General features: G+C 34.9%; 1 protein-coding gene across 1 annotated transcript in view; it reads left to right on the top strand.

Moving 5' to 3' along the window:
* The first annotated feature begins 3,962 nt into the window (after positions 1 to 3,962).
* LOC150108262 (uncharacterized) overlaps positions 3,963 to 26,440 on the top strand; it is a 406,756-nt gene continuing 384,278 nt past the window's right edge. Inside the window, exon 1 of the mRNA XM_090390668.1 lies at positions 3,963 to 4,063. The gene's annotated coding sequence lies outside the window, so the exon portion shown is untranslated. The remainder of the gene's footprint in view (positions 4,064 to 26,440) is intronic.

The following is a 26,440-nucleotide window of genomic DNA, read 5'->3' as shown; positions in this document are numbered from 1 at the left end:
AGGAGTCAAAAACAAAAACGTATCCTTTGACGTCAAGCCAATATAATAATACATACAATGAATTCTGTAAATATAAAATAAACAATCTAAAAACTCACATAAGCGTCTTTTTTGCTTGCCCTATTATAATTATGTAATAGTAAAATAGAGGGGATTGATAAAAAATCAAGAAACTCTTGAAGAGGTCGACGGTCAAAAAAGTTTGTCGACCACCGGTCTATACCGACTGAACTATACGGAGGCTCAGATTTTTATTTAATCTGAGTGAGTGTGCTGTGCGTGCGTGTGTGCGTGTGCGTGCGTGTGTGTGTGTGTGTGTCATGTCATAATAATGTAGAGTCAAACAATGTTTCAATCAACGCAGGTATTCAATTTCAATCAGTAGTGTTGAAGACTAAACAAGTTTTATTCTAATGAACATAATTATTTGTATAAGGGGGAGAAATTGTTTAACAGTAGATAACATATTGGATTCAATGACGATAAATTTATTGGGAAGTTATTGGATCGGGGGTACAACTCCATTTGTTAAATCAGGTTTGAATCGCAAACATAGATAGTATACAAGAGATCGGCAAACATCAATGAAAGTATCGAGAAATCAATCGGCTATACGAAATTACAATAAAAAATATTTTTATTATTGTATGAACTTTGTATATCAGTTAGACATGTGAAACTTTTTCCACGTCTTAAATAGGATTCGAGTCCTTTTCCTTCCAGCAAAATAAAAAGTACTGGGTGATCAAGAGTGTTTCCTCTCGTTGCGCGGTATCGGGGACGATACAACATTTTTTTTTTTTTTCAGGTTTCTCTGGAAGCCTGGAAAACAAGCAATAAAAACACAAGTGGCACCTCTGAATCCACAAAATGCAATCTACAAGCGACTGTTGCTACTCTACCTGACTTTTGAAATTCATAATTATGTGAATGTAATCAGCAAATATACATTTAAATTTGCAACATGTTGGTATGTTGATAGTGTATAAGTCATATTAAAGCTTTACACGTGGAAAATGTTATCAAAACAATAATTTATCTGAGAAGCTGAACAGTTTCAAATATCTTTGAATTTCTTTCCTGTTAGTGTTCATTTATTTATTTATGTTTTTAGAGCCTGTGTAGCTCAGTGGATGTGGCGTTTGCACACCATCGCGCTAGGCCGCACGAAGGAAGTCTTGGTTTCGAGTCCAGTCGGCGACTAGAGGAAATTTTTCTAAGCCTTTTTTCGACCGGTTCCCGAGTTAGTCGATCTCTGGCACGGGCAAGCAGGTTTTTCCTCCCGGAAACTCGGGTTTTTCGTCCTGTAAACTCAAGAAAATCGACCGTAGAACCCACATTATTTTTCAGACATTAAATATATTGTGTTAGGGTTAGAGACCACGAGATGGCGGCACATTTGAGCCGTCTCTCTTCACTGCGTACCGCTTAATTAGTGATAGCCTTGGGCCATCTGTCTCTGATTGGGTACCAGTGGAGATTGAACTGCCCACTCAGTCTCCAAAAGTTAGATAGGGCTAAATGGCCTCGCCTACTCCCGTATATACGGGAATAAAAAAAAAAAAAAAAAAAAAAAAAAAAAAAAAAAAAAAAAAGGCGTTAGCTGATTTTTATTTTTATTTTTTATGTTTTTAATTGGAAAAATGGATTTGTTTGTTATTCTTGTGAAATGCTCACTTTCTAGTTCAACAAAATAAGTTATAAGAAATAAGAAAATGGGGAATGGTGGGTTTTTTTTTTATTAGCAACACTTAAAATTTATATTAGCATACAAATATTTTAGTCATAAAGATAAAATATATAATACGGAATACATGCTATTTAAGCATGTATAATACGGAATACATGCTTAAATAGCATGTATTCCGTAATATATATTTTATCTTTATGACTAAAAATATTTGCATGCTAATATAAATTTTAATAAGTGTTGCTAATTTCATAAAACTCTTTTAAAACATAATTTTAATATTCTAGCTGAATATTATATAATTATTCGTAATTAAGATGGGAAATAGTGGAATAATATTCGTTCAGGAGCACGAGTTGGCCCTTGACATTGATGAGAAATCAATAGGAAACTCAACTTACTTAACGTATTGCTACTAATAATTTGGCAAACTAAGAGAAATGAAGGGCCTGATTAATTTCTGATAGTGAAGCACTGTTTAAAATGTATATTCGGATTTATTCTTCATGACTGACACCTTTTGCCCATGTTCTGCATATTAGAGAGATTCACCAAAACCTCTCATGATAAACTTAAAAATAAAATGCCACTGCTAAACACTTCTCTCATATGAAAAATAATCCTATCAAAGTGAAGGCATGAGGAGCAATCTTCACTACGGGACATTAAAAAAACCTGTATCTGAAAAGAAATGATATCCAGAATCGTTGTTAGAGGAACATACCGTCCCTAGCAAGCACTATTTTCTGCCTCTAAATTCAAGAAAATATGTCAAAATTAAAAACAAAGAATGGAGTTTTTATAATGGTTGAGATATAGTTTTGTCGGTTTTGCCATTTTAGAATGATTCAAGTGGCGTCAATAGCGTCAAAATTTTATGGAATGTTACATACTTGCATTTTGTTAGTTTTTAATACATTTGGTTGACAAAAAATCAGCTAATGCCTTTTATTCCCATATAGGGAGTAGGCGTTTTAGTTCTAATTTTTGGAGACTGAGGGGGGGCAGTCGATCTCCACCGGTAGCCAATCAGAGATAGGTGGCCCAAGACAATCACTAATTAACACGCCATCCGGAGAAGAGCGGCCGTTGAGAGGTGTCTCCTTTCGTGTTCGTAATTCTAATGCGGTGTTTACTGTCTGAAAATAGTGTGGATCGATCGTTCTACGATCGATTTTCTTGAGTTTACGGACGAAAAACCTGGCTTTCTGGAGAAAAAACCCGCTGGCCCGTGCCAGAGATCGACTATCTTGAGAATCGGTCGAGAACTGGCTTAGAAACTTAACTCTGGTCGGCGACTAGAACTGAACTTCGCCATGTGAGAGAACGAGGGGCCATCCCTGGAGATTGTGTAAGAGTGTGGTTAACAAGAGTGTTAGGACTAGATTTTTTACTTGGAAGATTGTGAATGGGTGGAATGCTTTGCCAGAACTGGTTGTGAATGCTTCAACTGTGAATGAATTTAAGGAGAGGTATGACAGGTATTGTGTAAATAATGGTTAGTGTGTCAATGTCGGGTCTCCCGCGATGAGTCTTTTGACTCCATGGAGACACCGTTAAAATAATAATAATAATAATAATAATTCTTCTGCGGTCTAGTGCCATAGACGGCACAAGCCATTTTACCTCAGCTATTAGGTTAACAATACTTCGTAAATTTACCTATTTTAATTTTTATTTTTTTAACTTTGTGAATTTTGACTTATTCCATTTTTTTCTAAAAGATAACATGCATTCTCATATATTATCCTTAAAATTTATGAAACCTTCGACAGAAAAAGTAAAATAGTTTTTTTTTTCTTATTCCTTTTCCTGATTCTTCTTTTTTCAAATATCGTTTTTAAATTCATTTTTAAATCTTATGTAATGTATATATATTTTTAAATTTTGAATAGGAGCTTAAAATTTCAGAATTTCAACTTTATATTCAAATTTCCGCAGTTGAATAATGAACACAAGAACAATTCTATGGAACAACAGGACAGAATTTTGCCGATAACGAGATCAAGTACACAAATTCAAAACTTTATTTATTTATTTATTTTTGTTACATACTGTCTATAAAATACATTTGTGGCAGTATCATATTTAAAGTTCTATTTTTTTTTTTTGTTAATTACTATAAAATGTTAGATCTATATTACAAAATAAATGGCATTGAACAAAATTAATCCATCTAGGCTTGAAAATTGAAGAAATTCAAAAGGGACTCCATTTTTAGAGGGAAAAGAGGGATAACTTGCGTTTCTTCTAGGGATTTCATGGAGGAACACTATACCTGAGTTGATTTCAGCACTGGTTTATTTTGTATAGGTCTAATAGAATATTGGCTAATAAATTCTCTTAATGAAGACATTTTTAGCAAATATAGAGGTAAGTATATAGGTTTTGTGAAAAGTTGTGGAAATCATCATATTACAGTCAAAACATAATTAAATTTGCCGACTTCAGAGCAGAACTTCCCTCTAAGTTTATTCAGCGATTATCGTATTATTTTAAAAATGTTATTACCAACGCCTAACAGTTGGAATTTTAAAGAACATCTCCGATAATTATAATGAAAAATATTATTGCATCAGGTGTTTTGAATATGCGTTACACTACCGACTACAGAGCTTGTAGTTGTTAGCGTGTTCTTATGTTAACTGCTATTTTTACAAATTTGCATCTCTTCCAAATAAGTAAACAAATAAAACATCATTGTAATCGTTATGTGTGAACACATTTAGACGTTTTCTCTCTTACTTAGTAATATTACCATTGTATTCTGAAAGTAGTCTGTGTATCATCCCTCTTTTCTCTCACGATCTACATTTATAGTACAGATAGGATTATTTTAATAAGTAGAACTTAGGAATTTAGTAGTTATGTCAAATTAATTAAACTGCAAATGACTAAATAGTACTGAAGTTATTCACATGATTTTGATTCAAGGCTGCATAAAACACGTTAAAACAAGCAACAAAAAATTATACAGTATGATTTAAGGAAATTATTTTTAACCTAGTCACTATGGCCCCAGCTGTATGTTAAGAAAAGAAAAAAAAAAAAAAGAAAAGGAAATTGTTAAAAATTGCCTTTAGATCTAAATGTGACTTCTGTTTTGTTGTTAAGGATTAAATAATCTCCAAATGAAAGAATTTAACAGAATCTAAAATATTTCATTTCTTTTATGTTTATGCAGTGACTGTATAACTTAAAAAGGGATTCCATAGAATCAAATAAGACAAAAAAAAAAAAAAAGCAAAAAACAACTCTTTTTAAAAACTTTTGTTCTTTGAGTACTCTCTTTGAGTACTACTTTCACTTTGAGTACTACTTATTAAAATAATCCTATCTGTACTATAACTATGTACTCTCCCTTTTGTTCCCAATGCATTTTAGCTTAAAATATAAAATAACCACTATAGTGTACATGACATGTTAGGGTGATCTTGTTCACTCCTAGTGCTCCATTGGAATATATCCAAGTCTGATAACTAAAATTCAGTGACATTACTAAAATACCATACAAAATACTAGATTTGTGTGGATGCAATTTTTGTTCATCATAATGCTAAATATGGATATAGACCTTATACATCTGTTTTAGTCTCGTTTTTAATCTAATAGCTGTTTTGAGGTCTACCCAGCCATTCTCTTCCCATGTGGTTTATTAATTGTTTAGAATGTGTGGTGTTGGTCATCGGTTTACACGTTCTGCCCAGTTTTGTTTATAGTTTTAGTTTTTATTTTGTTGATTTTATTTTAAGTTCTTTTAAAATATCTTTGTTCCTTTTTTTTTTTTTTGTCTAATGTATATTTTGCATTTCATCTCATGAATCTCATTTCACTTGTTTTTATTCTTTGTTTATCTTGTTTGTTTATTGCCAGATTTCACTGCCATATAATAATGCAGATACCACTCAAGTATTGTATATTGTAATTTTTATTTTTTATAATAATTTCTATAAATTTACACATACAGTTATTTTGATATGTTAGTAGTAGGAAGAATAATTATGGAAAGATGATGTTAGTTAATGGAAATTCTAGATAGATAGACAATGAGCAATTTAGTGAGCAATTCATTGAGTTATTTTATGCACGTGAGTGATATTTTACAAAGTTTGTGAAAGGCCTGCAGAGAGTAAATAGGAGATATGTGAGGAAATAAGTAAACTTGATAAAAAATTACTAGGATGATGATAATATTGCTTTGTCTTATTAACATAGATCTTAAGTGTTAATAAGGTAAGGCAATAAGACCCATGTTTTAAGGAAATGTTACAGATAGTTAAGGGTGCCCATTGCATGCTCAAAAAGCACTGTGGAAAAGGGTTCAGTTTGATCGGGATTATGGCTGAAGCAATTAAAATTATGTGGCCAGTATATTATGTATCTAAATGCATGTTTTTTTTTGTTTTTTTTTCTTCAGCTAGTTTGCCTGTTTTACAGGATGTGAAATCCAATTTTCCAAGAAGAAAAACCTGTGAATTCAGTATAAGTCTGGATAACTAAAGCTTTTACTTAAAAAAGCTCATCTACGATGTTAGGGAATTTATTGGTTCCAAATAGCCTAGATGGGATTTGAATCTGGGTCTTTCCATCTGAAGGAACAAGGGATGTTTGTTCAGATATAGGCACTAACACTCATTTTATTAATGGGAGCAGTTTTAAAATTGTAATGGACAAAAGAACTAAAGGCCTAATTTGGCACCATTCATTGTTGGATAAAAGAAGTTTTAAGTTTACAAGCATTAAGTTTTAAACTTAATGCTTGTAAACTTAAAATGACTTTGACTCATATTTTTTGTATATTAATACAGCCATACTTGCTGATATATGAATGGTTCAAAGCTGCTGCTAATTCTGAAAAGCAGTCTTTGTGATTTATGACAACCTCTATGTAGCACTTTGCTTTTTTTCCCTGTCTGATCCTGTGGGGATGGGGAAGGTGCTAAAGCATAGCCTCCTAGTCTCAACAGTGGTGTGATTATATTTCTTATATTCTCTGAGGCAAATATCAACACATCTTCCTGTTTGCCCCATAGTAACCTAGTTGCCAGGTATGCAGCAATTCATACACTCCTGGATATGATAAAGGATGGAGTTTATCCTTAGGTGAATGAATATAGTTGCTAGTTTGACGTGTGGTTTAAATGTATTGTGAAGATTATATTTATTAAGCACTCTGGCTATCTTTTCAGATGTACCTGGATATATGGAATAGTGATAGTTTATTGAGGTTTTGAGGAAGGGAGGAACCAGGGACTAATTTATTATTATTTTTATTTATTTTATTTTATTATATATATATTTATATATATATATATTTGAGATTATTTAAGACCACAACACAGTTACATTGAAACCATTGGTCTGGCTACTCTAGATGATGCATGTGCTATTTGGGAACCATCTTGGTTCCTATCTTGACAGTTTGAGTACATCTTTAATGCATTTAAACAGCCAACATCCTACAATCCACTTTACAATAGAAAAAGAACCTAGTAACTAAATCCGCTGCTGCTAATTCCGAAAAGCAGTCTTTGTGACAACTTCTATGTAGCCTCCCCCCCCCCTTTTTTTTTCCCTCTCTGATCCTGTGGGGATGGGGGAAGGTGCTAAAGCTTATAATCAAGTTTATAAAAAAAAAAAAAATTTCTTGGTATCTTTAACGTATAATACACCCAAGGTAGAAAACTTTCTATATCTTTCTCTGAACCTAGTAACTGTCTGCACTTCCTAGATAAACTAGTCACACACCTTTCAAATGGTTCATTATTATTTTCTATTTATAGAAAGCTGACACACACACTAGAAGATATTTACACAAGCAATCATCATTATTCAACCTAACAGTATGATATCTTAAAAGCATTGACATACAGAGCAAGGACTCTGTTTTAGCCCATACATTTTTAGCCAGTGGATATCCCCCTCCCAAATACTAAATGGCCTTAAAGTTTCCTTTCATACACAAGTCTACAAAATTATTATTTCCATATAAGCAGAACACATTGAAAAGATAACTAGAGTGCTTATTAAATATAAGCTCCATACCACATTCACACCCTATATCAAACCAGTAGCCCTCATCCATTTACTTAAGCATAACCTTTATCATATCCAACTGTGTGTGATGTACCTGTAAATTGACTTATTATGGACAGACAGTAAGATCTGATCTGTTGTGACTACCTTGGAGAGCATAAGAAGTACATTTGCCACCATTGTTATGGCAAGTCAGAACTTCCAGACCATGCTTTTTAGACACTTCTCCTCCCCCCCCCCCCAAGATTAGATGGAAGAAAATCATAAGTCAGAAAGACTGCTTTTAGGATCAGTATCAGCTTTGAAACACTTCCAAGATATCAAGTACACATTAATCTATACTTGATTATATTTATTAAGCATTTATTAACAATAGATGGTGCCAAATTAGAACTTCAGTTCTTTGTGTTTTTTGTTATTACAATTTTTTAATTATTTGCACTAATAACTGATTGTTTGTGCATGCATATTGTGAGAGACTGTTTATACTCTGAAGATAAATATTCTGTTGATATTTTGCTGTGCATAAATATTAGTGCTAAATAAATAAATAAATGCAGTGTCTTATTTATTTTGTTCCTGTAGTGCTTTGAAGCAAATTAAACAAGAATTGGGCATGATATGGGAAAAATTATGTGGTATTCAAGAACACAGGAAGCTAAGGCTCTTTTTTTTTTTTTCTTTTTTTCTTTTCCCAAAATCTTGACAGGACAAGCAAACAAGTCTGAAAATGGTAGTAGTACTAGTAATAATATAGGACAGGTAAGTAATGTGGAAAAGTACCTAAATCAACATCACACAAAGACTGGAGAACATATATACGATATATTATTATTGCACAGAAATTTCCATACAATACCCATTGTACTTCTTGAATACATTCACTTAACACAGCTCTCACAACAGACTGGCAACCCATTCCACTTATTCAGTATTCTCAAAGTGAAAAATCTAGTTCTGATGTGCATACTATTATTATTATTATTATTATTATGTGACACATCCAGGGAGTCCAAAGACTCATCGAGGGAGAGTGTGCCAACAGCATCGAACAATTGTCTCCTTCCGACTACTAACCACACTCAAACTTGCTTAATGTTTTGCGTGAGCCATTAGTAGCAGAGACTCTACCAATCGGCCAACCACTAACTACACTTTTACTCAGTTTCCAGGGATGAAACCCTTGTTTGTTTCAATAAGAAAATACTGTGAGTAGGCATATTTAAATAAATTATAATACTGGAATACTCTCACATAAGATATTATATCAAATATCATAAGTATCAAAGGTATCTTCAGTACATGTCAAAAGCTAATCGAATAATAATTGACATTTCCAATTGTCAATAATAATTGACAATTGGAAATTTAGTTATCTTGCATCACCTAAGTAGCTAACGTAAGATAACTAAAATAGGTCATTAAATTTCCTAAATTATTTAATATATATATATATATATATATATTTTATTTTCAGAATTCATTTTACTCAGTAGGAATATTATGAACAAGCTTTAATGACTTTAACTCGGTATCAGTCATTAAAGCTTGTTCATACACACACACACTTGAATGAAAGTTAGGAAAGATTATCTGATTTAAAAAGTACTATCTCTCCCACAAAGGGGATAGATGTACACCATTAGATCTGTTTAATTGACGAGAGTGAAGTAAAATTTCATGTTTCTTTATAAAGCCGTTCCATGAGGAACTGACTTTTGTGAAGGATTCTTGTCTTTTTCCAAGGAACTCTATGTCTGGTGTTGATAGCATGCTCTGTAAATCCAGACTGTTCAGGCTCAAGGCATGGAATATAAGACTTGTGTTCTTCTAGCTGAATAAAAGCAGATCCTCTGTTTGTCTGAAATAAGATAACCCACAAGAGCAAGGAATCTGGTTGACACCTGGATAATTGAAATGTGGAAGCTTGTTCTTTGGAGAAGTGAGAAAGGTGGAGATTTTTTTGATGGCGTGAAAGGCAACAAAAATATTTAGTGGTTTTAAAACTTTTGCTATGCATTCACTAATGCCTTGCACATAAGGGATAGGAATATGAGTTATTTCTTTTGTATTTGAAGAGGTAGAGATACCAAAACTGTTCAAAGCTCTTTTGATTAAAGAATTCTTATAACCATTAGATAAAAAAAAGTGGAAATAATTTGTTGTAATTCTTTCTGTAATAATTCATCTGAAGAATATAAGGAGTAGGTCTGATGAACCAGTTTTTTAATAGTTCCAGCCTTTTGACTGGAATGGTGATGAAATTGAACATGGATATAATGGCCTATATGTGTCTTCTTCCAAAAAACAGAAATTCTGGTTACCAACATTTCGGTTGACGAAGAATTAAAAGATCTAAAAACGCTGATGTTTATTTACTTCTTCTTCTAGAGTGAATTAGATCCTTGGATGAAGTGTTTAATTTAGAGAGAAACTGTTGTAATTCATAAGAAGAGCCATTCCACATAGCAAAAATGTCATTAAAGTGTTCCATGAAGAAGTTGTCGATAGCCAACTTCTTTATGGAGCACTTTGAACAGCGTATTTTTGACAACATTTCACCTAGACATGCTCACTGGTTCAGATCTGTATACTGCATAAATTGTGAAGCTTGGTCAGAAGGTCCAGTCATAAAAATAATTTAAGAAGAGCACTTATAATGCTACTCTGAAGGAAAATAAAACAGAATATAAAATAGCTTGAGGACTTGAGAAAGATTTAAACAAAATGCTGGGTCCAGGTAAAATGAGGATTCAAAACCAGAGTTTTAATTTTAAACAAAATTATTATTATTTTCTCGGACATTTCTGTGAAGTTTATAAAACTCATTGGAGGCCTTGTGATCTAGTCCTTATATCCTTGGTAAACAAACTCTTGCATAATTGTCAAGAGTAATCTCCTATTCTTTCCCTTCCTACCATGTATTAAAAAAAGTGTGTGTGAATTCTGTAAAACCTCTTTAAATAACTTATATGTTTCTGTTATATCCTCTCTTTTCTACCAGTCTAACCTTTGCTACCTACAGACCTTTAGTCTATCCTTATAAGGAAAATTCCATAAACTTTCACAATCTTAGTCACTCACCTCTGTATCTTCTCCACCACTTCCTCATCCTAAAGAATCCAAGCAACCAGATCTGTGCTCAGTAATCCAGATATGCTTTATCATAACCTCCTTGTTTCTGCTTGTGAGTGTGTTCTTGAAGGGCCAACTTTGCAGTATGCCTTGTAACTTCAAATGCCTGTCTATAGTCACACCCAAATCTCTAGGCTCATCAGTTTCCTGCAGGCCTGTTCCATCAGTGTAATCCATATCTTGTGATCTCTTTGCTCTGAAGCACACAACCTTACATTTTGCCACATTAAGCTGGCAGCTGTTATCCTTTGCCTATATTGTCAGTACATTTAAATCATCCTGCAGAATCTCTGTATCATCTTCATTAACTATCACTGCCCAGTTTTGAATCTCTAGTAAATAACTGGATATTTCTGCTCAAATCATTGAATCTCCTTGGATCTCCTCAAATAGGCAGCCGAAGTACTGAGTCCTGTGGTACACCACTAGTTGCATTCTCCTGAATTCAATTCCACCATATGCTATTCCTTGCTGACTGTACATTAGCCACCCTCTTATCGACATCATCAGATTCATGTCCATCCCAAAGAGTAGAGAAATCGTTTAAAGGCTCTCGCATGCTAATTCAGTACTTCACCCTATGAACTATGTCTCCCTCTTTAAAGATAAAATGCAACACATTTCATGCTGGGAAATTGAACCTGGATCTCCTGGTTGAAGGCTGTGTATCTTAGCACTAGACTACCTAAGAGACAGTTTATCATGGAAGGAATACAGAGCTGTAAGTTTTGTAGATATTGAATAAGCATATGTAAGGCTTTAAGGGAAAAAAATTTCAAAATACTAAAATTGGATGGTGTAATTGTCAGAAGAATGTATAAATATCAAAACTATATAAGGAAAAGTAAAGAGGGTTAAACAATTATATGGATAGTATAAAATTGAGCTAGGAAAGTAATTTGTGTAGTAAATAGTGAGTTTTTTTTACTTGGTTATGTAAATTCTACATCTGAAGGAATTATATTGTTTTTATCCTCTACCCAGATGAGCAAGCCAAAGTTTGTAAGTGAAATAACATCATAGCTAGGCAGAGAGGAAGCACTTAACATTAAATTGCTCTGTTATTTCATAATGCACATCGCACTTCCTTTTGGATAAATATGTCAACACAAGGGATAACACACAAAAAAGCACACTACATTTAATGCATGCACTATTTAGTGTGTGCATTAAATGTTACAGTTTTAGACTTTATGCAGTCACAGGTTAGTAGGTGATGAGAATGTGAAAGAAGTGTCTGTGGATTTGTCCTTTGACAGTGTTGCTGAGGGAGATTCTTTGATGGAATTACCATGTTGTGTAAGTGAATGTTGGGTGAAAGAAGGATGTGTGGAGAGAGAGAAATAAAACTGCTGGGAAAGGAAATGGAAGGCTTGAAGACTGATTTGATTTGAGGAGGGTTAATGGTGAGATTAAGAAACTAGAGAAGTCACCTAGTGCAAGGAGAATGAAAGTAGGTGGGAGAGCAAGAGAGAGAGAGAGAAAGGCAAGAGAATGGAAGACACAAGAAAATTGGAGAAAGTCAAGAAATTGTGGAGCAAGGGATGGAGTGATGAGAAGAGGGACAGAAAGGAGGGAGTGTGGGAGCAAAGGATGCAGAGATGAGAGAAAGGAGAGTGGATGCAGAGAGAGAGAGTCAGGATAACTGGTTACAGAAGAATGAATGAAACTGTTAGGAGTGTCATGTATGGAGATTCAATGATTCAGCATGTGCAGAGTAGAATGCTTGCCTGGAGGAGCAATAGTGTATGTGTTGTCTGGTGATGGCAGTAAAGTGAGATGAAAACATACACAAGATTTTAATGATTTTTGGTACAAATGACCTGAGGTAGTGTGAATTGTGTAGCAGGAGATTTGAGATGTTAGGAGTTGTGCAGCAGAAATGTGTGCTGCCTCAGTATGATAACACAGAATGGTGAAGAGCATTGATAATGAATGAAATTATTAAGATGAATGTGTAGGAAGAGAAGTCTGGAATATGTGGACTTGGAGTGCATTTGAGGATAGAACAGAACTGTACAAGTGATCGATTACATTTGAATGCAGGCATTGGGAGAGACTGTTTTTCTGTGAAAGTGAGTGTGTTACAGCAAGGAAACTATAATTACAAGGCTGAAAGGTAGGAGGGATGGCTTCATGTGGGGATAGTGGCTTAAGAAATAAGATGTATACTATATTGCATAGCCAAGTGGCATCTGTAGAGAGTAATAATAAATAGCTATGTGAATACTGACAGTACATTGGCATTTCTGTATGCAAATCCCATAGGAATAAAAGGAAGGAATTTGTGGCCCTGATTGACTTCTCTCCAAAGATTGTTGGTATTAGTGAAACTTGGTTGACTGAAGATGACCTGACAGGGATAGAAATTGAAGGGTTTAGCATATCTGGCAGGACAGCAAGGATAAATGGCTTGGTGGAGTGTTATCCATAGTAAGTGTTGAACTGTGTCTTCTCAGGGTAGAGAATCAGAGCTGAAATGATGTTTTTTATATTGATCTCATACATGAGAAGTCAAGAGACCTGATGTGTTTATAAACACATCAGTGTCATGTATGGGGTGCGGATGAGGACTGAAATAGAAGTTTATTGACATTTTATTATATAGCTGCAAGTTGTTATTGTTTGGGAATACTTCATGAGGAAGGCTGTTCCAGAGGATAAAGGTGTATGAAATCAAAGAGAAAGAGGAGAAGCAGGTTCGGTGTGTTTGCAGTTGCACAGTAAAGAGATGCTGAGCAGCTGCTCTTGTATTAACAGGTGCAACTGAAGGTGACTAGTCACCAATTCCCTGGAGTAGTGACCATAGAAGAAGTACCTATAGAATAGACTTAGTGATGAAACACTGCATTTGTGAGATGATGGTTGAAGTGAGTCTGTAAGAGAGGGATCATCAGCAGGCCTAATTGCTCACCTCTGGATAGCATCAAGGATTTTAAGAGAACTTTCAGGTGCACCACTCCAAGCAGTATTCTAAGCGTAGTCAGATTTGGGATTTTGTATATAGTTGAGAGTGGGCTGGGTGTAAAGATGCTAATGGCTTTGAAAGTATATAGCCTGAGGTACAAGTAGATATAACAAGATATTTAGTGAGATGCTGCTATAGACCAGAAAGTATAGATGGTGAGAAGCAGGAAGTGTTTAGACAAATTAGTTTAGCAAGTTGATGTTGAAAGTTTATTTTTCACTTGGTTAGAGTATAATAAATTTAGTTTAATCCTTTATCCAAATGTGAGCAAACAAAGTTTGCACCTAGTCTGGGTAGTGGCCCTTCCCTTAATGCATAACATTAGACATATCCGCAGATGTGTTTTGCATTATAGGAGATACTGAGATAGGAGTGTTGGTAGCTTGCTCCACCTTTGCAACGAGTTGCCCTGGTCTTGTACCACCTTAACCCAGTCCTGAAGATACTTTCAGGTGCAAACTTTGTTTGCTCACACTTGGATAAAGGATTAAACTAAATTTATTATAGTTTAGCAAGTGGTAAGTACATGATCACTATAGGCATTTCAAATATAGTAATATAAACTAGGCAGAGGAAGCAACATACGGTATTAAGGGAACTGAGTATTTGGACTTCTTGAGGGACTACTGTATTAGGTAGCATGTGGTGAATGGAACATGATGATCAAGAGTGTTGGACTTGGTCATAGCATCAGAAAATCTGATTGAGACTGAGATGTCATATTTGCTTCCAGTTGGTTAGTGACCGTGTACTGACTTTGAGGATGAATAGTTATGCAGAAGTATGAAGGTGAAAGGAATTATAAGGTGGGCAAGTATAATAGACTTAGAAACCAGCTTGGAGCAGTACAACAGATCAAAAAGAATTTGAAGGAAGAGAGAGGTCAGTAATGCATAGGAGAAAGTTAAGAAATTGTTGATAGCAATTGCAAATATTGTACATCAAGGGAAGAAGATAAAGCAATTTGAAGTAAAACAGATGAATAGAGAAATCAAACAGGAATTGCAGATGAAAATGAGGTTTATGGAAGGCATATAAAGAGAAGTGGAGAACAATTGCACGAGGAATGGCTCTGGCCTAGGAATGTGATATTATAGTAAGTAGAGAAAATTTAGAATATGAGAGTAGACTAATGCTGAAATTCAAGGAGAATTCCAGGAGTATTTTTTGATATATTGTCAGTAGGAGAAAAAATGATTGTGGGCAGATTACTTTGCTATTTGGCGACCACAGCAAATGACATAATTTAGCTATTTATTGATCACTTTATTAAGGTGTTCCATCCTGGTAGAGTAGGCTTATTCATCATGAGATGAAGAGGGATGAAAATTTAGAAATGAATGAAGATGATGTATTTTAAATACTGAGCACTCTAGATGTTAGTAAGGCAGGGCAACCAGATGGGGATTCTGCCACATGTCTTAATGGAATCTGCTAAGAAACCAATTGTGCCATTAACCTGTTTGTTTGATGAAAGTCTTGAAATGAACAACTTCTCAAGGAGTGGAAGGAGGGTAAGATAGTGATTGTGATAGCTGTTGCATAAGAATAATGGTAGAATGGGGAGTTATCCAGCTATAGGCCAATTTGTATTTCTTCTGTGGGTGTTAAGATTTTGGAAAAATTGGTAAGAACCTATATGTAGCATTGGGAAGATGTCATATATGCAGGCTAGCATGGATTTATTAAGGGACATTCTTGTAGTAATCTGGTTTCTATTTGTTAATGTTATTTGGATTTTAGAACCAAAGCAACTCAGGCTATGAGGCCAGTGTCTTGTCTAAATTTTGCATATTCTAATGACTGGTTTGCCTGTTTTGCAGGATGAAAAACCTGAGTTTCCAGGAGGAAATCTGGTTGCCTTTTATAATAGAGTAACAAGAGCAGTGGATGAGGCATACACTTTTGGATTTTTCAAAGGTATTTGACAGGATGCTACATCTCAGTTGCAACATATGGATTTGGATATCAGGTTAGTGGATCAGACTGTCTTTCTGATAGATATCAGAGAAGATAGAGGAGCAGAATAACAGCAGGTTATAAGTGGATTATAAATTTTTGTTATAAGCAGGTTATAAATTTTGCGTATTCTAATGACTGGTTTGCCCGTTTTGCAGGATGAAAAACCTGAGTTTCCAGATGAGGCATACACTTTTGGATTTTTCAAAGGTATTTGACAGGATGCTACATCTCAAGTTGGTATCTAAGTTGCAACATATGGATTTGGATATCAGGTTAGTGGATCAGACTGTCTTCCTGATAGATATCAGAGAGATAGAGGAGCAGAATAACAGCAGGTTATAAGTGAAGTTCCACATGGCTCGGTACTGTTCAGTCTTTACAAGAGCCATTACAGTTCAATTTTTACATCAGTGATAATAATACTGGAATAGAGGGAGATATTCAGTTCTTTGCAGATGATGCAAAGCTTGGGAGGGTTATTAGTAATAGTGCTGATGGCCTGGCTCTTCAGAAAGATTTAATAAGCTGGAAAGGCTGTAAATGAATGGGGGATGTCAGTTTAATGCAGCTAAATATAAAGTTTTAAAATTTGGGGTTCACAGATTGGAGGCTTCATAATCACTTGGTGGAGTTGTACTGGAATAGAGGGAGATATTCAGTTCTTTGCAGATGATGCAAAGCTTGGGAGGGTTATTAGTAATAGTGCTGATGGCCTGGCTCTTCAGAAAGATTTAATAAGCTGGAAAGGCTGTAAATGAATGGGGGATGTCAGTTTAATGCAGCTAAATATAAAGTTTTAAAATTTGGGGTTCACAGATTGGAGGCTTCATAATCACTTGGTGGAGTTGTACTGAAAGAATAAGGGATATTGGGATGATTCTTAAATTGACTGAATTTGAAATTCAGAGGAGTTGTTGCAAAAGTTGTAAAGCAACCCAGACAGTATTGAGAAAGATGTTGACCAGCAGGGATAAAAGGGTGGTGTGTTCCATCGTGTAAAGCTGTGATCAGGACACCTGGATTACTATGCTCAGATCTGGTCATCATTTTGCAGTGACATATAACAAAAATTATATCAGGATTGTACAGTACAGTGTTCTTTATGAAAGCAGACTGAAGGCATGTGAACTAGATCATTTGGGAGATAAAAGACAAAAGGGAGGGATATGTTTGAGACATTTAAACTGTTGAAAGGTATTTACTGGATTGACACTAGGCAACTAGATGGTAGATTGAGAAAGGAATGAGAACAGTGGGACATCATTGGAAGTTGCCAAAGGAGTGATATTGTTTTGTGCATGAGGAGTGTTAGGAGCATGGTGAAAGTGCAGTTGGTCGATGAGTTTAAGAAATGGTACGATAGATTTCATGTTGTCTAAGGTAGACCTCTCACAATGAGTCTTATGACCCCATAGAAGTCAGGAATAATTATATATTGAGACCAGTTTGCTACTTGTATATGGAAAATGTGACTTTGCATTGATTTAACTCAGTGGGAGCTTAGACCCACCAGTCTGGATAGTTACCATTCCCACGATGCATTGGTAGCATGTTCAAAAGGAAGTGTACCGTGCATTATTGAATACTAAGACAATTTGATGTGAAGTTATCTGCTTCTTTATATAAGTATAGCTTAATTGTAATGTTACTTCACTTGCAAAATTTTGTTTGCTCACACTTTGCTAAACAGAATAAAAACAAGAATTTAATTTCTTGTTAAGGATAGTTTAGCATAGCATAGCATATGACAAGAGACTAGCTAAGTAGTCTAAAAAATTCTTCAGAATTTTTTAGACTACTTAGTTTAAAAGTATAATGTTATTATTATGAAAGTAACACAGTAGTAGCATGTGCATAAATCATGGGTATTACATAAAAAGAGATAAGAAAATTATGAACAACAGAACACCTAATAAGAAGAAAGATTGAAAAAAAAAAAAAAATAGCTACAGCCATTCTGTATATAAAAGCATATCTGAAAAAAATAAACAGAATGCTACTTGATACCACATTTAGAGATTCCCCTGCCTTAACAAAATAAAATAAAAACATTAAAAACCTTATTCAGCTCTCTAAGGATGTTCAGCCTTCTTAACCCACCCAGTAGTGTACCACATTAAGTGCATTTGTAACTTGCCTTACCTAAGTGAATCAGTATACAGTGTATTTCAGAAATAATGAATGCATGAGAGTCCTTAAATATGATAAAGCAGGCCTTGTCAATTTTATAAGAATATAAGAATTATATTCTTATAAACTTACAAAATTATAAGAATGTGTATTTGGAAGCAGGACATGACAGAAGGGGAGGGAATTTGTTGAGTTCCTGAAGGAACTGTCTTAAGTAGCATGTGATTGAAGTTTTAGTGTCGAATTTGGTGATATCCTAACAGGATTTTGTTGTGAAAGAGGTATCAACACTGCTGCTTGTTGGAGAGAGTGATCATGAAGTGCTGGTTTGGAAGATGTCAGACAGGAGTTGGTTACTGTCAAGAAGGAATTTTGTTAATTTGGAATTATAAAGCAGATTATGAGAAGCTCCATAATGAACTAGATTCACTATCATGTGTTGATGAGCTGTGGGAAAAAGAGGTTGAACAGAGTACAGAAATTGATTAGGAAATATTTGATACAGGGAGTGTACAACTCTGTATCTAGAGTTAGGTGAATAAAGAGAGGAGGAGTAAAAGGGATGTGAAATCAGACAAGCACTGTGTGAAAAGATGTTATAAAGGAGGTGTAAGACTAGTGAGTCATGAGGAATATAAAATACAAATTAGAAAAGTAGCATTAAAGAAAGGGAAAAAAGTTGGAAGGCCAAAGATGATTCAGGGGAATCTTTCTGCTATGTGGCAAACAAGAGGAAGAATAATTATGGAAAGATGACATTGATGAATGGCATGGGATCATGGCAAGGTATGTAGTAGAATTATCTGAAGAGCACTTTATCAGCATATACTGTGTAAATGATTGTGGGCAACACCTAGATGTAAGGGAGTTGGATAGTGAAATAATAGGGGGGATTGGAGGTGAAAGAATCAAATGTGTATTCAAGTGTTGATTGGGCTAGTTATTAATAAGGCAGTAGGAATGGATGGCATAATATTTAAGGAATGTGTGGAAGAGTTAGCTATGCTCATGTTCTAGTTATTTCCTGAAAAGTCTTGCAGTAGAAAGAGATCCTAAGGAGGAGAAAAAAGACTAAATAGTACCATTCCACAAGCATGGTTTTAGGACAGAAGATTACAAAATAGACTATTTCAGTCTGCATTTGTTATGATATTGGAGAGATTTGTTAAGAATGGGATACAGGACTGAGTTTATGAACATAAATTCACAATGATGCCAGGAGCTCATTCAGCTTTATATATTGTAGCATTTATGCTGGTGAGAAGGAGCTGAGAGCACAGATGAACAGAAGTTATGCTTGATGGCCTTGAAAGAACTAGAAGGCACAACTACCATTTGTATGGGAGTCAAGTTTTCTGCATTTGGCCCTGTCAAGCTAGATTTCTTGATGTTTTGCATTTGTTGTCCACTTCAATGTGGGTTGAGAATGAGACTGAAGTTTTGTCATAAGCCACTTGCAGTATGTTGAAATTTTTTCTTCAATTGCCTTGGCAGACCCAGATTGCTCAGCATGGTTGGCCGAGTGGTTAGTGTACCTACTCTCCATCCAACTGGCTGTGGGCATGGGTGTTTGCGATTGTCTTTAGGTGGGAGATGAATGTCATCTCCCAGCTTGAGACCACCTCCCTGCTTATTGAAGGCCTGAAGTGGCTTGAAAAAGTTCCGTGTTTGGTCTCTAGAGCAGGGCTTCTGGACTATGTAAAAAATGAAAAACACAAAAAATATATAAAATTGATAAAATAGTGGAAAAAATATCCCTAGCCCATCCACAGTACAAAAGGCACTATAGACTTTCAATAACCTTTTGTGGTGTAAACAACATAAAAAAAAAAAACCTGTGCCAGGGATTTTGAATGGAACTTTAAATAAAAATCTTCATACCTGCAGGGATAATTCAGTAACTTCCTTGGAGCAAGTATTTTTGGATCAGGAGAGCAGAAGCAGTTATCAGACCAGGGAAAGGAAGAATAGAAGTCTTGGATATCATTGCACTCGACATTCGCGATGATATCCAAGACTATGAAAAGAAAACTTACACAAGATTATGGTCTAAGTTACCGAGAGAAGAGATCACCTGTGCAGTTGTTTTATGAAAATTAGTTAAGAAAATAACATATTTACATGACAGCCAATACTTAATTGGTGGAATTGGAAAAAAGAAGTGAGAGTTTTGGGCATTCATATCACTTTAAAAAATGGGGACAGCAGGCAGTTGTGCTTTTGAGATAGAAAGTTGAAGAGACCAGAGTGATTTTTAGAATTTGTTGAGCAGTATACTATTCATTTACATTCAGCAGATAACTGCTACTGAATGATTAAGAGAGATGGTCAACGTAGGAATATAAATTTTGTACTCAAACATGATATATTGGATATCAAAGAAGCACAAGTGCCCTTTGGGAGAAGGAATTTATTCATATTGTGAAATGTACAATAGTTGAGTTGAAGTTTGGTCAGAAATATATCGTGTCTCGGATATCTTTTATGTTAAAAATGTTGGTTAAGTGGATGCAAAAATGAGTTTTTTGTGTGTGTAAATTTTTTTTTTTTGTTCATTTTTGAGAAAGATAATTTTTATTTGTAATGATATTATTATTGATGGTTATAAAGTTATGGTTCCATTGTATTAAGGCCTGATGAAGGTTTTATGTGATGGAGTAATAATCTCTTTATTTCTGCATATTGATTCCATCTCATCACCTGTGAGATAATGCAATGGAACCAAAACCAATTAACTTCATCATCATCATTGAATTCCTGACATGTTACCTACAGGGTTACAAGGATCTTATTATAATACTACATGAAAGAGTCACATCATTACTAAATTTCCTATCAATAATTTTCTTTCTAATTAATCATATCTTCCATTTCTCTCTTCTGAGGCACTTTTTAATATCAATACACCTAGATCTTGGTCTTTATCTGGATTCTTGTCATTCTGGTAAAGAACATTTTATTCACTAAACCTTTCCTCTGCCATTCTGTTTAAGTGGCAGGGGAAAATCCTATACAACCTGACAGCTAGTTTAGTGTTTTCACTAATTTCTTATTATCAGTTTATTCAATTGACTACTTACCATACCAGCTTTGCTACCTACTTCTGCTGTCTATTTCCATATTTAATTTGCCATCTTCACTTCACCTATTTACTTTGACAGATTAATTCCATTTCATCGTTTATGAAATCTCACATTTTTAGCACCATGGCCAGTATGGATATCTCTATGGAGTCCCACACTAACAATTATGCACAATACATATCATACCTCTCCATAAACTCATTCACTCTCAAGACACTCACAATTTTGGCAGTCCATTCCATTCATTCGCAAACTCTTTAAGCAAAATATCTAGTCTGCATGCCCCTTAGTAACCACACTGTTACACAACCTCTAGGAATGGCTCCTAGCAATCTATCTGTTATTCATCATATGTTGAAAATTTTTTTTTGTGTTGATCCTATATATAATCCCTTTAATAACTTATGTTTCTATCATGGCTCCTCTTTTCTGCCTATTAACTAAACTCTGCAACCTGCACACCTTCAACCTATACTTATAGGGAGCATTCCACAGAACTGACATCACCTCGGTCACTTGTCTTTGAATCCTCTCCACTACCTTCCGATCCCCAAGAAACCCAGGTAACCAAATTTGTCCAGCAGTCAAGATGCAGCTGAATCATAGCCTTATAAAGAGGGATAATGACCTTCCTATCTGGTTAGCTTGTTTTTCAACATCCAAATAATCCTTTAAGCTATTTTACCAACTTTTGCAGTATGCCCTCTGAACTTTAACTCTGTCACTTAGTACACAGATGGCGAAACTATGACACGTATGCCAGAGGTGCCACGTCAACGATTTACAGGTGATATCCTTTTATACGCTTATAAATTATTCAACACTTTTTTTTTTTTTTTAGTTGTTACTGTACGTATAAGTTAAATTTTGTTTTACACCAGAGAGCAGTTATGATGATGTGCATATGATTGGTGCGGTATTAACAAAGATCACACAACCCAAAGACAAAGGCAACCTACAATTGTTGAGTTGAAATGCTAATTCTCTTCAACTGAATTCCATAACATCTGAAACTGTCATAACAACATTCATTATATATTTCTTAGTTTTAACACATTCATGATGGAGTGTCATTTATCGTTCTGACAGAACTTCCCATTACTGGCAAGCTCAGCTCACACAAAGTTTCAACTGTTGGTTGAATTTTATTGCTGCTTGTTTGTGTTAGAGCTGGCAGGAGAACTCACATGTGCATTATATGGCATATTTCAATTTGTGGAAGAATTTTATTTGAAGTTAGCCTTTGTGATCTGTCATAATGACATCGAGAATTTCAAACAATAAAACAAACACTTATTTCATGTAATTGAAAAATTGGACAGTGGTTTTTAGTTAGATACTGTGTTTCCGGTGCAACATATGGTTTTGCTTGAGTCTACACAGCATAGTTTTTGGGAGAGGGGACGTGATTCATTAGTTAGCACCATTTTTATTCCAGCTGTCTGTAATTGCACTATTTGTTGAGAAATATATTACACAGACTGCAAAAGGCTGTGTACCTTATTCAGGGATACAATAAAACTACTTGTTTTTCTTGCATCTGCGGTATAATGGCTGTTGGGGAGGGCATGTTGTTAACTGCGGGGAGCGAGTTACTGTCGCCTCAACGTGAAAATGTTTAAACGTTTTTCGTGTGCAAGGTATATGCAAAACTTTTTAATGTCTTTTTTTCGTAAAGTAAAATCAGGGGTGTGAGTTATACGTGAGGGCAAGTTATATTCGAGTAACTACGGTAATCGTTTCACCAACAAGTTGACATCCTTCTGCTGCTTTCCCTTCTCAGCTGACTTCTATGGTGAGTTACAATGCATAAATATTTTTCTCAGTACTGTTTTTTTTTTAAACCAACATCATTAAAATCAATTTAATAATACAATAATCATTTTTACACTGAATAATATTATAAATTTATATATAAATAAATATTATAAATAAAATAAAATATTTATAAAATTATAAATAATTATTTATAAAATATTATAAATAAATATATATGTTTTAAATTTATAAATAAATAAATAAAGTTCGATTAATTTTCTATTAATTTTCCCCTATTAAAAATGCCCAGCACATCAGCAATTCAATTGGTAAATTTTTGACACTTGCACATAAAAAGGTTCGCCACCACTGACTTATTACATGGACTGATATGCCATCCAGTCCCACTGCTGTGGGACTGGATGGCATATGAAGTCCCACTGCTGTGTTTACATTCATATTTTTTTAATATGCTGAACACCTCCTGTCCATCTACCTCAATTTTGATATGTCTCTGTAACATCAGCAACTGTAAAGTCTCCACCTGGATGGTACACCTTTGCAAAATGATCGCTCAGCAACTCAACTAATTTTCTCTCACAACTGATTTGGCATTTCTTACCATACTAATTCACCCTTCTTGCTTTCACTTTGTACTGCTCATGAATATTCTGATCACTTTTTTTCTTTATATTTCCTCCACAATGTTTTATTTTTTTTGCAACTCTTGCTTTGTATCCCTACTTATCCATTTAATCCTAACTTGATTTATCCTCCTGACCTTGGGTATGCAGTCCGATACTGCTACTTTCAAGCAATCTCTAACCACCTGCCATGCACTGCTGACATTCTTTACTTGTACCTTCTCAAGCCATGGCACTGTTCCAGGATGACTCCTGAATCTCTCATAATCACCAGCCAGTTGAACATAAACCCCTTGACAGAGAATTCATGTTTTGGCAACCAGAGTCTCTACCTTGGTTATGGATATATCTTCTGTGCTATTATTAGATCCAACACTCTCAAATCCTTTGTCCCCATTATTATTATTATTATGTTTTTTTTTTTTTTTTTTTTTTTTCAAGAATAATACTATTTATTGATTGCTAAAATATTTATACATACAATAAACATCTTGTGTGACATTGGACCTTATAATTTTACAGAGTTCAGCACAAAGTGCTGCAATTCCTACATTGGATTCCAATTAAAATTTTTAATAATACTTTAATGCCTGTATACAGGGTGTCCCAAAATTCACACAAGAAGTAATTTTGATAGAAAACACAGGTTTTTAATTAAAAATTGTAATTTCTTATTGATTCATAAAGTATACAGTATAGGATTATGCATGGAATAGCATATCAGGTAAATGGCCTCCATGGCTTTGCTGGCACATACGCACTCTTTTGTCAAAATTTTCCATGACTGTTTTGCATAAATGTGGCTGAATTTCATTGATACAGTGCTCAATTTCCTCCTTCAAGGCGTGGGTGGTCGTAGGCTTGTTGACATAAACCTTAGACATCAAAAAAGTCCAACGGCGTTAAGTCACATGATCTGGGCGGCCAATTCTGATCACCAAAACAGGAAATTACACGACCAGGAAATGACTCATGCAGTAATTGAATTGTTTCTCGGGCTGTATGGCATGTGGCACCGTCTTGTTGAAACCACATGTCGTCCACATCCATATCTTGCAATTTAGGCACAAAAAACTGGATTATCATGTCACGATAGCGAGCACCATTAACTGTTATTGCCCTACCAGCTGCATTTTCGAAGAAGAATGGACCGATGATGCCTCCAGCCCAAAATCCGCACCAAACAGTGACACGTTGTGGATGCATTTGTTTCTCAACAATCACTCATGGATTTTCTGAACCCCAAATCGACAATTTTGTCGATTAACAAAGCCATCGATGAAAATGAGCCTCATCGCTGAAGATGATTTTGTTCGAAAAATAAGCATCCACTTGTTGTTGTTGTTCCATAATCCATTCAACGAACTCTCTTCACTGTGTGTGGTCAGTAGGCTTCAGTTCTTGAGTCAATTGAACTTTGTAAGCATAAAGATGCAAATCTTTCATGAGAATACGCTGTAGAGAGCTTCTCGAAATGCTCAATTCAAGACCACGGTGCCGAATTGATGTTCCTGGACTCTCAGCAACACTCTCACGAACTGCTTTGATGTTTTCTGTTGAACGACTTGTTGAAGGATGGCCAGAGTGTCATCATCATCAAATTCCTGTCATGTACCCTCAAGGGGTGTACAGGATATGACAGTACTACATGAAAAAATTACATCATTACTAACTTCCTATCTACAATTTTCCTCCAAATCAGTCTGTTACTTGTCAAGACTCCAACATTATCAGATCTTATATTTCTATCGTCTAAGGCACTTTGTGGCCAGAGTGTATAAGATCTAATTGATCCAGTTTCCTTGAATTTTTTAATTAATCTTTTCACAGTTGATGAAGTTAAATCACTATTCCGACCATATTTTGTATGACAATTGCGAACTGTAGCTTCATTATTTTTAAAATATTGCTCAACAATGAAAATGCGTTGTTCTTTCATGTAGCGCTTCATTTTTAATAACCCTTAACTGTCAGCTGTCACGCTGTCTTTTTTTTCTCGTTGGCAACACTTTACCGCACAAATGGCGCTAAATTTAAATCTTGCGTGAATTTTGGGACACCCTTTATTATGTATTTACAATACACGTTCTTCTAATATTAACAGTGAAGATTATACAGAATTTTTTGTATAATTTTTTATTTTTTATTTTATTTTTATTTATTTATTTATTTTTTTTAAGTTTGAGAAAGAGTGATTATACATCGAAATTTCTGCGTTTGCTTATAAGGATTACTTGTAGATGAGTAAGGCAAGTTAATCCCACCTACTTTGAAACTTGGGTTAGCTTTTATGAAGAGAGTGGGATTTAGCCTTCACTATTTGTGTTGTTGCTACTGTTTATGTATGGGATGTAGGCATTGGATGCTAGTGATTTGTGATGTGTATATTAGTGTTAATGGTTTCTTAACTTTGTTGGTATATTTTCCAGAGTTCGTTTTTTAATGTTCTGTGGTTATCTATGTGTTTTAACTTTCTTGGTAGGTTGTTGAGTTGCGTGGGTATCTGATGTGATCTCACAAAAGAACTGTATCAGTTGTTGAAGGGTGTGGGGATGTAGAGAGTTGTTGTATGTCGTGTTATATGATATGTAATTTTAATTTAGCCTGGCTCCCACTGATGAGACCTCAATAAAGGTTGAAACCGGTCTGGGTAGTGGCCCCTTGCCTTTAATACAAAACATCATACATCCCCTTCTTGGAGATGTGTTTTGGCATTAAGGGTAAATATTAAGATTAGTGATCAGAGCTTGCTCCACCTTTACCATGAGTTGCCTTGGTCTTGCACTACCTGTAGGATCAGCTAGTCTTGCATCTATTGCAGGCACAAACTTGACATTTTGTCTGTTTGCTCACTTGGGAAAAATGGAGTAAAACCAGATTTAAAATTACTTGGTATCTTTAACATGTCATCTGCGTATTGAAATATTTGACTTCTTATGGATATGTTCTGAACATCGTTAATGTATATGTTGAATAGAGTGATAATATGGCACCTTGAGGTACACTGTGTTTTACTTGTATACTCCGACTGTGA

Source organism: Typopeltis vanoorti, chromosome 3 (assembly GCF_054136105.1).
Source record: "Typopeltis vanoorti isolate ZY-2024b chromosome 3, IOZ_Tvanoo_1.0, whole genome shotgun sequence".
Taxonomy (NCBI): domain Eukaryota; kingdom Metazoa; phylum Arthropoda; class Arachnida; order Uropygi; family Thelyphonidae; genus Typopeltis; species Typopeltis vanoorti.
Note: the sequence above shows the minus strand (reverse complement) of the source record. Positions and strands in the feature narration are given on the sequence as shown.